Consider the following 13,572-nt stretch of genomic DNA (forward strand, 5'->3'; position numbering starts at 1 on the left):
TGCAGTTTAAATGAAAGAGCTTTGCCACTCCTTGATATGTTTGCTAAGAAAAATTAAAAACAAAGCAAAACTGGTCCATTTCCTCAAATATTTAATAAGGGAATATTATTAATTCTACACAAACTATCAGAAAATAAAAGAAATATAATCACTTATCAACAAAATTTATGAAGCCAGTATTACCTAATACTAAAACTTAGACAAAGACATTTCAAAAAATATGACTAAGAACAATATCTTTCCTGAACATAGATGTAAGAATCCTGTACAAATGTTAGTAAATTGAATCCAGCAATATATAAAAAAAGCTAATAAAATTTAGTTTATCCCTGGAATCAAGGTTTATTTAACATTCAAAAATCAACAACATTATTCATTATATTAACATAAAAGTATAAAAGTGATATGATTATCTCATTAGATGGAAAAAGTATTTAACTAAATTCAGTCTCTATCCCATTAATAAAAAAAAAGCTTCTCCATAAATTAGACATTGAAGAGAACAGCTAAACTAACACTTAAGGGTTAATAAGTAAACGCTTTTTTTGTTAAGGTCAAATTCAAGGAAAATATGTTTCCAGTTTCCACTCCTATTCACCATTATTCATGGGAGGCATAACAATAGGTCAAAAAAAAAAAAAAGGAATTAAAACAGGCCAATTGGAAAGATGTTTTGGTTCACATTTGGCAAGATTATGTACATAGAAAATCCTAAGGAACGTATAAAAAGCTACTTGAATTAATAAGCAAATTAATGGCTTACAAAGTCCTTATAAAATATAAACTGTATTTCTATATGGCAGCAACAAAAAACAAATGGAAATGAAATGTAAAAATTATCATATTCATTATGACTCAAAATATGAAATACCTAGGGACACATTTAAAACCTGTGCTTTGAAACTTTAAAAAGCCATTGATAGAAATTTTAAAATTTCATAAATGGAGAGCTATATCATGGTCACGGATCAGGATATGTATTATTAAGATGGCAATTCTTCCTAGATTTAGTATGATCCCAATAAAAAGTCCAGGAGGCTTTTTTTTGTTGAAATTAACAAACTAATTATAAATTGTACATGAAAATGAGAAAGACCTACAAATATTCAAAACACTTTAAAAAACAAACAACACTGCAGAACTGGCACTGCCTAATTTCAAAGTTTACTATAATGGTACAGTAGTTTAGACAGTGTGATATTAACATAAGGATATAAATCAGTGGAACAGAATGAAGGTCAGAAATCGACTCAGGTTTGTACAGTCAATGATTATTGACAAAAGTTGAGAGGTCAATTGAGAGCAAAAACGTAATGTTTTTTACAGATAGTCTTAAAACCATTGGATATTTCCCTGGAAAAAATATTATCTCACAACATAAAAAAATTAACTTGAAATCATATTTTGACTTAAATTTAAAAGCTAAAACTATGAATATCATAGAATAAAACAATAAAAAATTTGTGCCCTAATAGATAGAACACACAGTAATGAATCATAAAAGAAAATGTCATGTGTTGGACTTCATCAAAATTAATAACTTTCTCTCTTTGAAAGAAACATTCATAAAATGTAAAAGCAAGTCACAGGATAGGAGAGAAAATATCAAATATGTGATTTTCATATATATAAGATATGAAAATATTATATGTGACATATACACATAACAAAGATGTAACATTCAGAATATACAGAAAATATAAAGAACACTTATTAAGATATTTAACCTGATTTAAATATTTAAGAATAATAGGCAAAAGATTTTCACACACCTTGTAAAAGAAGATATACAAACATAGCCATTCTGTATCATGTATATCAAGTACATGAAAATGTGTGCAATATCATTATCAGAATTACAAATTAAATATGGCATAAGATACCACTGCACACACACTAGAATGACTAAAAATAAGACTATAACAAATAAAACTCAAACGTTGCTTGGGGGTATTTAAAAATGTACAAACACTTTGGAAAAATAAGTGAACATTTTTTTTTATGGAGTTAAACATAAACTTACCATATGATCCAGAAATTCCACATCTGGCATATTCAAGAGAAAAGAAAATATGTTTACACATAATGACTTGTACCCAAATGTACATGGTGCCTTCATTCATAAAAAGTTATTACCTGGAAACAGCTTAAATGTCCATTAGTAGATGAATGGAGAAGAAAATTTGTGTATATTTATGCAATGGATTAACAATTAGTAATAAAAAGGAATAAAGTTAATACCATATGCTAACACATATGTATGGAATCTAAAAAAGAGAAAAAAAATGGTCATGAAGAACCTAGGGGCAGGGCAGGATTAAAGACACAAACCTACAAGAGAATGGACTTGAGGACACGGGGAGGGAGAAGGGTAAGCTGGGATGAAGTGAGAGAATGGCATGGACATATATACACTACCAAACATAAAATAGATAGCTAGTGGGAAGCAGCTGCATAGCACAGGGAGTTCAGCTCGGTGCTTTGTGACCACCTATAGGGGTGGGATAGGGAGGGTGGGAGGGAGGGAGACGCAAGCGGGAAGAGATATGGGGATATATGTATATGTATAGCTGATTCACTTTGTTATAAAGCAGAAACTAACACACCATTGTAACACAATTATACTCCAATAAAGATGTTTAAAAAAGAAAGGAACAAAATTAAGGGATAATGGGAAATATCTAGTTGTTAAAATGAATGGAAAACAATGAGAGCAGAAGGAAACAATGCAAACACTGAGTAATGCTAATCTAGCCATAGATATTCTTACATTCTATTTCCAAAGGGACTGCAAAATCTAGATATTCTAACATTCTATTTCCAAAGGGGCTACAAAATCCATCAAGGAAGTTTCACTTCAAACAATAGAGGACCAAGAAACACTCTTATGCCAAGAACAATCAGAAAAGTTAAGGGAAAAAAAAGTGTTTGAAAGTAGTAGGAAAATGTAGGATCAAGATCTAGAAGAATAGAAAAGTCAAATGAGTTAATCTTGGAATTTAGGGTTCTTTTGTTCTGAGTAATTGGCATTTATAAAAAAAAATAAAAGTGAGGACTGAGAAACTAAAATGTTAAAGTAACTTTCAATAATCTCAGGAAAGAGAAACTAAATTGTAGTTAAGGAGGGACCCTGAAAAATACGTCAAGTTTTCAGTCAGATTCAAACACGCTGTCTTTCAGGACAAAGGGTAAACCAAAATAAACAATCCTGACAAGAATGAGCAGATCTTTGTATAATATTAAGTCTTGAAAGATAGAGACAATCTTCCCTATAATAACTGTCTGCCAGAAGCAACATTTATTTCTCAGCCGAGGATAAACTCATATAGTATTTTACTTACAATTTTTTAAAGAAAATTCCAGCAGTTAATAAAAATAACTAGACTTAACAGAAGAAAATAAATAACCAAATGCAAAAGAAACAATATAGTATAAGCAGACCAAAAGTGTCAAACATTCTCTGAAAGTTAAATGCATACCTACCATAAGACTCAACCGTTCCACTCCTAAAAATTAGTTTGCATTCTCTAGTGTTTCATATAAACGGAACCATATAGTATATTTTCTTCTTCATCTGACTGCCTTTACTCAGCATAATTATTTTGAGACTCATTCTTGCTACTGAGTGTAGTTAATTCTTTTTATTGATGAGTTTAACATTCCACATTTGTTTATACATTTATGCATGTATTAATGTACTGCAATTGTTTATACATTAAATTGCTGATAGACATTTAGTTGTTTCTAGATTTTGGCTATTACAAATAAAGCTGCTATGAATATTCATGGGCATATCTCTGTAGGGCATAAACTTTCATTCTCCTGGATAAATAGTTATAATGCATAATAAAGCAAGAAAAGAAAATTAAAGCATACATATCAGAAAGAAAGAAATCAAACAGTCCTTACTTGCAATGGAATGATGGAATGATGCAATGGAATCCCAAGGAATCCTTTAAAAACTCCTAGAAAAAATAATTATGTTCAACAAGTTTGTGTATACTAAATCATCATCCAAAAATCTATTGTGTTTCTACATACTAGCACTGAACACTAGGAACCAAAATTAAAAATAAAATATATTTATAACCATTCAAAAACATTTAAGAAACCTAATAAGACATGTATGCTGAAAATTACAAAATGCCTTATTAAGGTGGCTAGGCCTCCCAGTACAATGTTGACTAGAAGTGATAAGAAGACATATCCTGACCTTCCTGACCTTAGGATTATAGCGTTTAGTTTTTCACCATTAAGTATGATAATAGCGGTAGATTTTGTGTAGAGGAAGTTCTCCTCTGTTTCTAGTTTCTGACAGTTTTTATCATGAATGGGTGTTGAATTTTGCCAAATGATTTTTTCTGCATCAATTGAAAATACCATGGGATTTTTTTTTGTCTTTATCCTGTTAATAAGATACTTTGCATTGATTGATTTTTGACCTCTGATCCAACCTTGCATCTCTGAAATGAGCCCCACTTTATCATGGTGCATAATTCTTTTAATATATTGTTTTTAATTCTTTTAATATATTGTAATATTTTTAATGATGATATTTGATAATAGGTGATAACATTTGCTTCCATTTTGTTGAGGATTTGGTGTCTATATTTATAATTGATATTGTTCTGTTGTAGTGGCTTTTGTTTTTTGTTCTGTCATTGTTTGGTTTTGCTATCAGTGTAATACTGTCTTCATAAAATGCTTTGAGTAGTATGAGAAGTGTTCTCTCTTCTGCTAATTTCTGGAAAGAATTCTCTGGAATTGTAATTCTTCTTTAAACATTTGGTATAATTCTCTGAAACCATCAGGGTCTGGAGATCTCTTTCAGGAGTTTTTGTTTTAATGGACTAATTTTTTAGTAGTTACAAGGATATTTAAGTTATCTATTTCATATTGACTGAGCCAGTTTTTTCCTTTAGAGGAACTGATCTATTTCATTAATATTGTCTAATTTTTAAAAAGTTATGATCAATGCCTCCACTAAAACTAGACCCAGCCAGGGACTCCACAATAGTGAATTTTACAATTCTGAATCATAAATTGAGATTTTTTTTGTTTCCTACTCAAAATTTTGCCAAATTAAAATTTTATTTTAATTTTATCTTTTAGTCCATTTATATTTATTATCCTTTTATATATAATTTTATATTTATTTCTATAACTATCTGGCCTTATTCATGTCAGTTTATTTTATTTTGTAGTATTTTCTTAATCCTTTTTTATTTTTTATAAACCATTTTTTTTTATTTTTTCCAATATTTTGGGATGTCTATTTGCTATTCTTTTTTTTTTTTGCTGTACGCAGGCCTCTCACTGTTGTGGCCTCTCCTGTTGTAGAGCACATGCTCTGGTCGCACAGGCTCAGCGGCCATGGCTCACGGGCCCAGCCACTCCACAACATGTGGGATCTTCCCGGACTGGGGCACAAACCCGTGTCCCCTGCATCGTCAGGCAGACTCTCAACCACTGTGCCACCAGGAAAGCCCACCTATTTGCTATTCTTAAAAGCCTCCTTTAGTCTACATTTTTCTCATTGCCAATCAAGAATAAAATGCATATTTTTTTAGTCTATTTAAAGCAAGAAATTTCATGTGCATTTTTGCCCCTCTCCATTCATACTGTTTTATTTTTAAACTAAGTTTTAAAATTCAGATTGTTACTCTGAAAGTAAATCTTTTACTAAATAAATTTTCTTTTTGAGTAATCAATAAAATTTTCTAATTTATCTGAATTGTGTTGTTCATAGTATTTTCTTATTATCTTTTTGTTGTCTTCAGGGTCTATGGTGATATTCTATATTTCATTTTTGATATTCATTATTCAATAAATAGTATTGCATTAATTGATATTTATCTATCCACACTTCATACCATACAAAGAAATTAAATTCATGTAAATTATGAATATAAATGTGAACCAAGAGACAATGAAGTTTCCAGAAGAAAACATAAGAAAAAATATTCATGATATTGGAATAAGTAAAACTGCCTTCAGTGTGACACATAAATCATTAACTATAAATGGAAATACTCATATTTTAAACTACTTTAAAATTGGAAAATCTCCTATATCAAAGGTATCATTAAGAGACAAAAGACAAATGACAGAGTGAAGGAAGTTATCTGGAAAATGTGTGAAAATTGACATATATCTAGAATCTCTAGAAATCAATTAGCAAATGAAAAATAGCTAAACAAAAAAATTCAAAACACTCAATCATTATTCATGAGGGAATTGTAAATAAAAATTACAATAAGATATTAGTACATATTCCCCAGAAACACAGAAATGACAATGACTGACAATATCAATCTCTAAAAGGTTGTAAAGCAACTAGAACTCTCATATACTATTGGTAAAAGCATAAATTTGGAAAACTAATTTGGAGACCTCATAGTTTTATAAATTTAAACATCAAACATAACTCAATAATCCAATAATTACATGTTTAGGTATATACTTAAGGAAAATATGTACACATGTATGAGAACACATATCCAAGTATACTTATCATAGTGACCAAAACTGGAAAAAAACTAAATGACTATCAACAGATGAATATTTATGCAACTTGAGGTATATTCATAAAATAATATATAGGAATGAAAATGAATTCACAACTGCTACATGAAAAACATGGCTGAATCTCACAAATATAATACTGAGGAAAATAAGCCAGAAATTAAAACATGCAATATTTCAGGTACATGAAGACTATGAATAGACAAATCTACTCTACAGTGATACTACCCAAAAGTGGCTAATTTGGGGTAGAACAAAATAGTTTTGATTCTGGTTTTGATTTTTAGGTGAGCTTCTGAAATGTTGATAACTTCCTATTTCTTCTCTTGGATAGACAACACACAACTGTACTCCATTTGCAATAATTCATGGAGCTGCATATTTAAGATTTATTTTAAAATTTTTCAGCATGTATGCTATACATCAATTAATATATTTATTTTTAAAAGGCTGAGACACAGTGTAGGCATAGATAAAGAAGCTATGGAACTCACACCTTTGTAGAACTTCTAATATGTTAGAAAAGATATGGAAAATAGCAAAAATGGCATGATCCATTTTCTGATCTACTTTATTCAACAAAGATGAATCAAATACTTTGGAATGAAGTATTTTTTGATAATACAAAACAGGATAAATCAGGTCACTCTTCTCCAGAAACTTAGTTTATTTAAATAACTGCTATATGAAAGAATTTTTAGGTGAGGGGGAAGTAAAATGTTAGCTTTCAGGGAAAACAAATGTCATGATAGTTGAATTGACCAGGAACACAGGTATATAATAGAAGGGGTGTGTAGATAAGAAGCCATGAGCAAAAATGTGTCAGGGGAGGAATTAAGCTGATTTCAGGTCAGAGATGAATATAATGCCATATCAAAGATTTTGGACTGGGGTTCCCTGATGGCTCAGTGGTTAAGAATCTGCCTGCCAATACAGGGGACACGGGTTGGAGTCCTGGTCTGGGAAGATACCACATGCTGTGGAGCAACTAAGCCCATGTGTCACAACTACTGAGCCTGTGCTCCAGAGCCTGCAGGCCACAATTACTGAGCCCACACACCACAACTACTAAAGCCCACGTGCCTAGAGCCTGTGCTCAGCAACGAGAAGCCACCACACAGCAATGAAGAGTAGCCCCCGCTCGACGCAACTAGAGAAAGCCCGTGCACAGCAATGAAGACCCAATGCCGCCAAAAATAAATAAATAAATAAAATAAAATTACTTCAAAAATTTATACAAACAAACATTTTGGACTGAAATCATGCAAATAAATGTGTAAATTAATTCATCACAGGCACATACACAAAAATTAAAGGGGTTCGTCAAGTATAACAACTGGAGTTTTATAGGCTTAATACAATTGGGCTTCAGTGGGGAGCTGATTTGGTATAGGATTGATTAAAAGAGGAGATTTTTGACAGAGAAGATCAGGGAGGACATGAAGGAAATGAGAGCTACAATTCACCAATGAGGATGTGGAATTACAAAACCAAAAATACTTACAGAGCTTGCAAATAGCAAAAATAAATACATTTCTAATTAAAGCAGAGACACAAGGTAAAAATATACATGAGATTAATCAATCAATAACTAGTAATTGAATGACAGCTGCATATTTAGCAGTTGGCAAGGTGTGCTCTGGGATATAAATGTGTCCTCAACAATTTTATTGAAGAATTATTGATGCTTATGATGTGCAAGTGAGAACTGCTTCAAAGAGCTTAAATCAAGACCAGAAAAGAGGGGCATAAATAATACAGAGACAGGAACATTTCATTTATTTATTTTTTTCTTTCTTTTTATTTATTTATTTTTTTAACATCTTTATTGGAGTATAATTGCTTTACAACGGTGTGTTAGTTTTTTGCTTTATAACAAAGTGAATCAGCTATACATACACATATATCCCCATATCTCTTTCCACTTGCATCTCCCTCCTTCCCACCTCTCTAGGTGGTCACAAACCACCAAGCCGATCTCCCTGTGCTATGCAGCTGCTTCCCACTAACAATAGGTTTTACATTTGGTAGAGTGTATATGTCCATGCCACTCTCTCACTTTGTCCCAGCTTACCCTTCTCCCTCCCCGTGTCCTCAAGTCCATTCTCTAGTAGGTCTGTGTCTTTATTTCCATCCTGCCCCTAGGTTCTTCATCACCATTTTAAGGCAGTATCAGCTAGGTCCAATTGAGAAACAGGAATAAACGGTGCTGGGGGAATTTAGAGAATGGTGCTGAGAGAATATACTTGAAAGGGCTGGAATTGTCAGTAGAGATCTCAGGAACAAGAAGATGTTACTTTATCTAAAACTAGCATGGAATTTACATAAGAAAAGACCTTTAGGTAGAGGAATAAGAAAGGGCAATGATGGGCAAAAGGAATGAAAAAAACTGACGAGAGGAATGGGGAGTGCAAGTTAAGGGGTTATAGGAAAGAAGAATCACTCCAGTCACCTAACCACCCCTTTAACTTTTTTTTTTTCCAACACATATGTACTTGAAAACACTGAATCCAGTAGTTCAGAAGAACATGGATTACCACCCCTTTTACTTTAAGCTCCTATAGCACTGAACTTCACGGCCACTCATATTGACTCTTCCACTTACTCTGCCTGAAATAGTTCCTAACTGCTCAGTCTGTGCGTGTAGATCATTTCCCAAGCAAAGATAACAATTTCAGAGTAGGCACATAGAGTCCCCATATTCCCAAGGCAATATGTTTTGGTTATAAAGAGTTTAAGCCTGGCGTTGGATAATCTGCATTAAAATCTTGAATCTATTTCTTGTTCAGCAAGTTATCTTCAGCAAGTTGCTTATGTTCTCAGCTTTGGTAATTTCCATTTATCAAGTGTAAAACTGAAGATAAATGATTTTGTCATTCTCCTAAATGATAGTAATAACATGAATGCTACCTATTTCCCATATTGTTTGAGGGCTAAATGAAATGACTGGTATAAAATTTCTATGATTACTAAGTTCTATCTTAGTGCCCTGAATAAACATCACTGCCATATTTCAAATTTTATTCCCTTAGTACCAAGTAGAATAGTATTTTTAGGTTGTATTATCTCCAAAAAGAGCAAAACTGATTAGAAAAATCATACCTGCTCAGCTATAGAGGAAATGTTCTATTAATTATGATGTGATCATTCAAAGTAGTAATATAATTTTTACATTATAATTATATTACTATTATTCTATAATTATGCAGCCATTAAAAATCACATATCCACTGGCTATATAACCACATGTGCAAAAACTCAAAATGTGGAGCCAAGAAAAAAGGTGGAATGCAAGGCTCTTTAACCTATGATGTCAATGTTTTTATAATCTAGAAAGTTAAATAGCGTTAACAGTAATTATAACCAAGTGATGACTTTGTGAATAATTTTTTTCTTAAATATTATTTCTATTTTCCAAATCATCTACTTTATTCAATGGATTTACATTACCTTTAACATAAAAAATATGCAATAAGTATTATGATTTTAAATGAATACAACTTGCCCATGCAGCTTGAGAAAAGTCTTAGAAATCCAATTCCTTGCTGTTTCCTCAGTTTTCTTTGGTGAATCTACACATCAATTTCACTCTTTGTTCACATGCAATTAGTGTTAGCACATACTTTAAAATGCATCTGCAGATGTTATTGGGCAAAAAGACAAAATGCATTTATTTAAGCAAACAACACAATATACTTGAGAAGTATACAAAGTATCAAAAAATCTATCATTCATAGCATTGTAACAGAATATTCTTAACAGCTGTATAAACTTGCATCTCTGATCTACACTTTCAACTAATTAATTAGAGTTCTTGATGACATATGTTCATATTGAGGACCACATGTTCACTACTAATATTCTCACACAGCTGGTCACAAAGAGTTTCTCACCTATCTCTCCAGGTTAGGGAGCAAGAGAAAGAATGTTTCATTCTACAGAGCTTCCAGGTGTGTGTAAAGAAAAGCTAAAATTAGCCACTCAAATGTAAGACTGTTAGGGAAATTTAGAAAGTAGCAACCTATACTTTCTAAATTAGTATAGATTGACTTGAAGATGCATTGATTAAAGACAGGGATTTTTAAGTTGTACTTGTTCAAAAATATCTGCATTGTATCTGAACACTGTATATGCAAATGAAAGATATGGATTAGCTGTGATAGGTAAAAAGAAAGAGAAATTATTTGTGGTTCTTTCTTCTTTATATCCATCCACCAGTGTTTAGTGAGTAACTACCATGTAACAAGAAAAGTGTAAGAACTATTAATTCTAACAGAATGCTTTTGAACTAAGCATTCATATTTCTCATTAATCTATTAGTTATTCTCATTCATATAATAAAGTATTTGTTCCAATATTTGCTTATGTTCTGTGTTTCAAAAAGAATCTGTAGTATATTATTTATGAATATTTTCCTAAAATTCCAAGACAGAGATTTTCCTCATATCTGTAGTTCTTAGTGATGTTTATGAGTGACATATTGCCAAAAGAAAGATGCCCTAATTAAATAACTTTTGTAAATTCTGGATACTGGGATAAAATTTGGTTATCTGGGTTTGCTGTCATATATATATATATATATATATATATATATATATATATATATATTTAATTTATTTTAGTACATGCCTTAGCATTTTAATTAACATCCACTTTGAATATCTAAGTGGAAGTTACAGTAAGCAGATGTTCTCATATGTATATATATATATATATATATATATATATATATATATACACATATGAGAAAATCTATGTATATATATATAAGGTATGTTTGACCACTTGGCTACAAATTCCTCACTTTATTTTATAATTTAATCAAGATTATTGAGAAAATGCATCCATTTGAGTTTTGATAAACATACACAACTATACACCACCATAATCAAGTCATAGAACATTTTTGTGTCACAGAAAAATTCTGTCATTAACCTCTGAGGTCAAATGCCACCAGCCATTCACCCACATCTTGGGCAACTACTGTTTTGTTTTCTTGACCATATAAATGAGTTTTACCCTTTCTGGGATTAAATAGAAACAGAACCATACAGTGTTTATTCTTGTGCTTACCTTAGCATATTTTTGAGATTCATCCATACTTAACTTTATTCCTTTTTATTACTAAATGTTAATCCATTGCATAGATATATACACATTTTCTTCTCCATTCATCTACTAATGGACATTTAAGCTGTTTCCAGGTAATAACTTTTTATGAATGAAGGCACCATGTACATTTGGGTACAAGTCATTATGTGTAAACATATTTTCTTTTCTCTTGAATATGCCAGATGTGGAATTTCTGGATCATATGGTAAGTTTATGTTTAACTCCATAAAAAAAAAATGTTCACTTATTTTTCCAAAGTGTTTATACATTTTTAAATACCCCCCAGAAATGTTTGCGTTTTATTTGCTCTAGTCTTATTTTTAGTCATTCTAGTGTGTGTGCAGTGGTATCTTATGGCATATTTAATTTGTAATTCTGATAATGATATTGCACACATTTTCATGTACTTGATATACATGATACAGAATGGCTATGTTTGTATATCTTCTTTTACAAGGTGTCTGTGAAATTCTTTTGCCTATTATTCTTAAATATTTAAATCAGGTTAAATATCTTAATAAGTGTTCTTTATATTTTCTGTATATTCTGAATGTTACATCTTTGTTATGTGTATATGTCACATATAATATTTTCATATCTTATATATACGAAAATCACATATTTGATATTTTCTCTCCTATCCTGTGACTTGCTTTTACATTTTATGAATGTTTCTTTCAAAGAGAGAAAGTTATTAATTTTGATGAAGTCCAACACATGACATTTTCTTTTATGATTCATTACTGTGTGTTCTATCTTAGGGCACAAATTTTTTATTGTTTTATTCTATGATATTCATAGTTTTAGCTTTTAAATTTAAGTCAAAATATGATTTCAAGTTAATTTTTTTATGTTGTGAGATAATATTTTTTCCAGGGAAATATCCAATGGTTTTAAGACTACCTGTAAAAATCATTACGTTTTTGCTCTCAATTGACCTCTCAACTTTTGTCAATAATCATTGACTGTACAAACCTGAGTCGATTTCTGACCTTCATTCTGTTCCACTGATTTATATCCTTATGTTAATATCACACTGTCTAAACTACTGTACCATTATAGTAAACTTTGAAATTAGGCAGTGCCAGTTCTGCAGTGTTGTTTGTTTTTTAAAGTGTTTTGAATATTTGTAGGCCTTTCTCATTTTCATGTACAATTTATAATTCGTTTGTTAATTTCAACAAAAAAAGCCTCCTGGACTTTTTATTGGGATCATACTAAATCTAGGAAGAATTGCCATCTTAATAATATATATCCTGATCCGTGACCATGATATAGCTCTCCATTTATGAAATTTTAAAATTTCTATCAATGGCTTTTTAAAGTTTCAAAGCACAGGTTTTAAATGTGTTCCTAGGTATTTCATATTTTGAGTCATAATGAATATGATAATTTTTACATTTCATTTCCATTTGTTTTTTGTTGCTGCCATATAGAAATACAGTTTATATTTTATAATGACTTTGTGAGCCATTAATTTTCTTATTAATTCAAGTAGACTTTTATACGTTCCTTAGGATTTTCTATGTACATAATCTTGCCAAATGTGAACCAAAACATCTTTCCAATTGGCCTGTTTTTATTCCTTTTTTTTTTTTTGACCTATTGTTATGCCTCCCATGAATAATGGTGAATAGGAGTGGAAACTGGAAACATATTTTCCTTGAATTTGACCTTAACAAAAAAAGCATTTACTTATTAACCCTTAAGTGTTAGTTTAGCTGTTCTCTTCAATGTCTAATTTACGGAGAAGCTTTTTTTTTATTAACGGGATAGGGGCTGAATTTAGTTAAGTACTTTTTCCATCTAATGAGATAATCATATCACTTTTATACTTTTATGTTAATATAGTGAATAATGTTGTTGATTTTTGAATGTTAAATAAACCTTGATTCCAGGGATAAACTAAGTTTTATTATCTTTTTTTATATATTG

This window comes from Orcinus orca, chromosome 13 (genome assembly GCF_937001465.1).
Source record: "Orcinus orca chromosome 13, mOrcOrc1.1, whole genome shotgun sequence".
In the NCBI taxonomy this organism is placed as follows: domain Eukaryota; kingdom Metazoa; phylum Chordata; class Mammalia; order Artiodactyla; family Delphinidae; genus Orcinus; species Orcinus orca.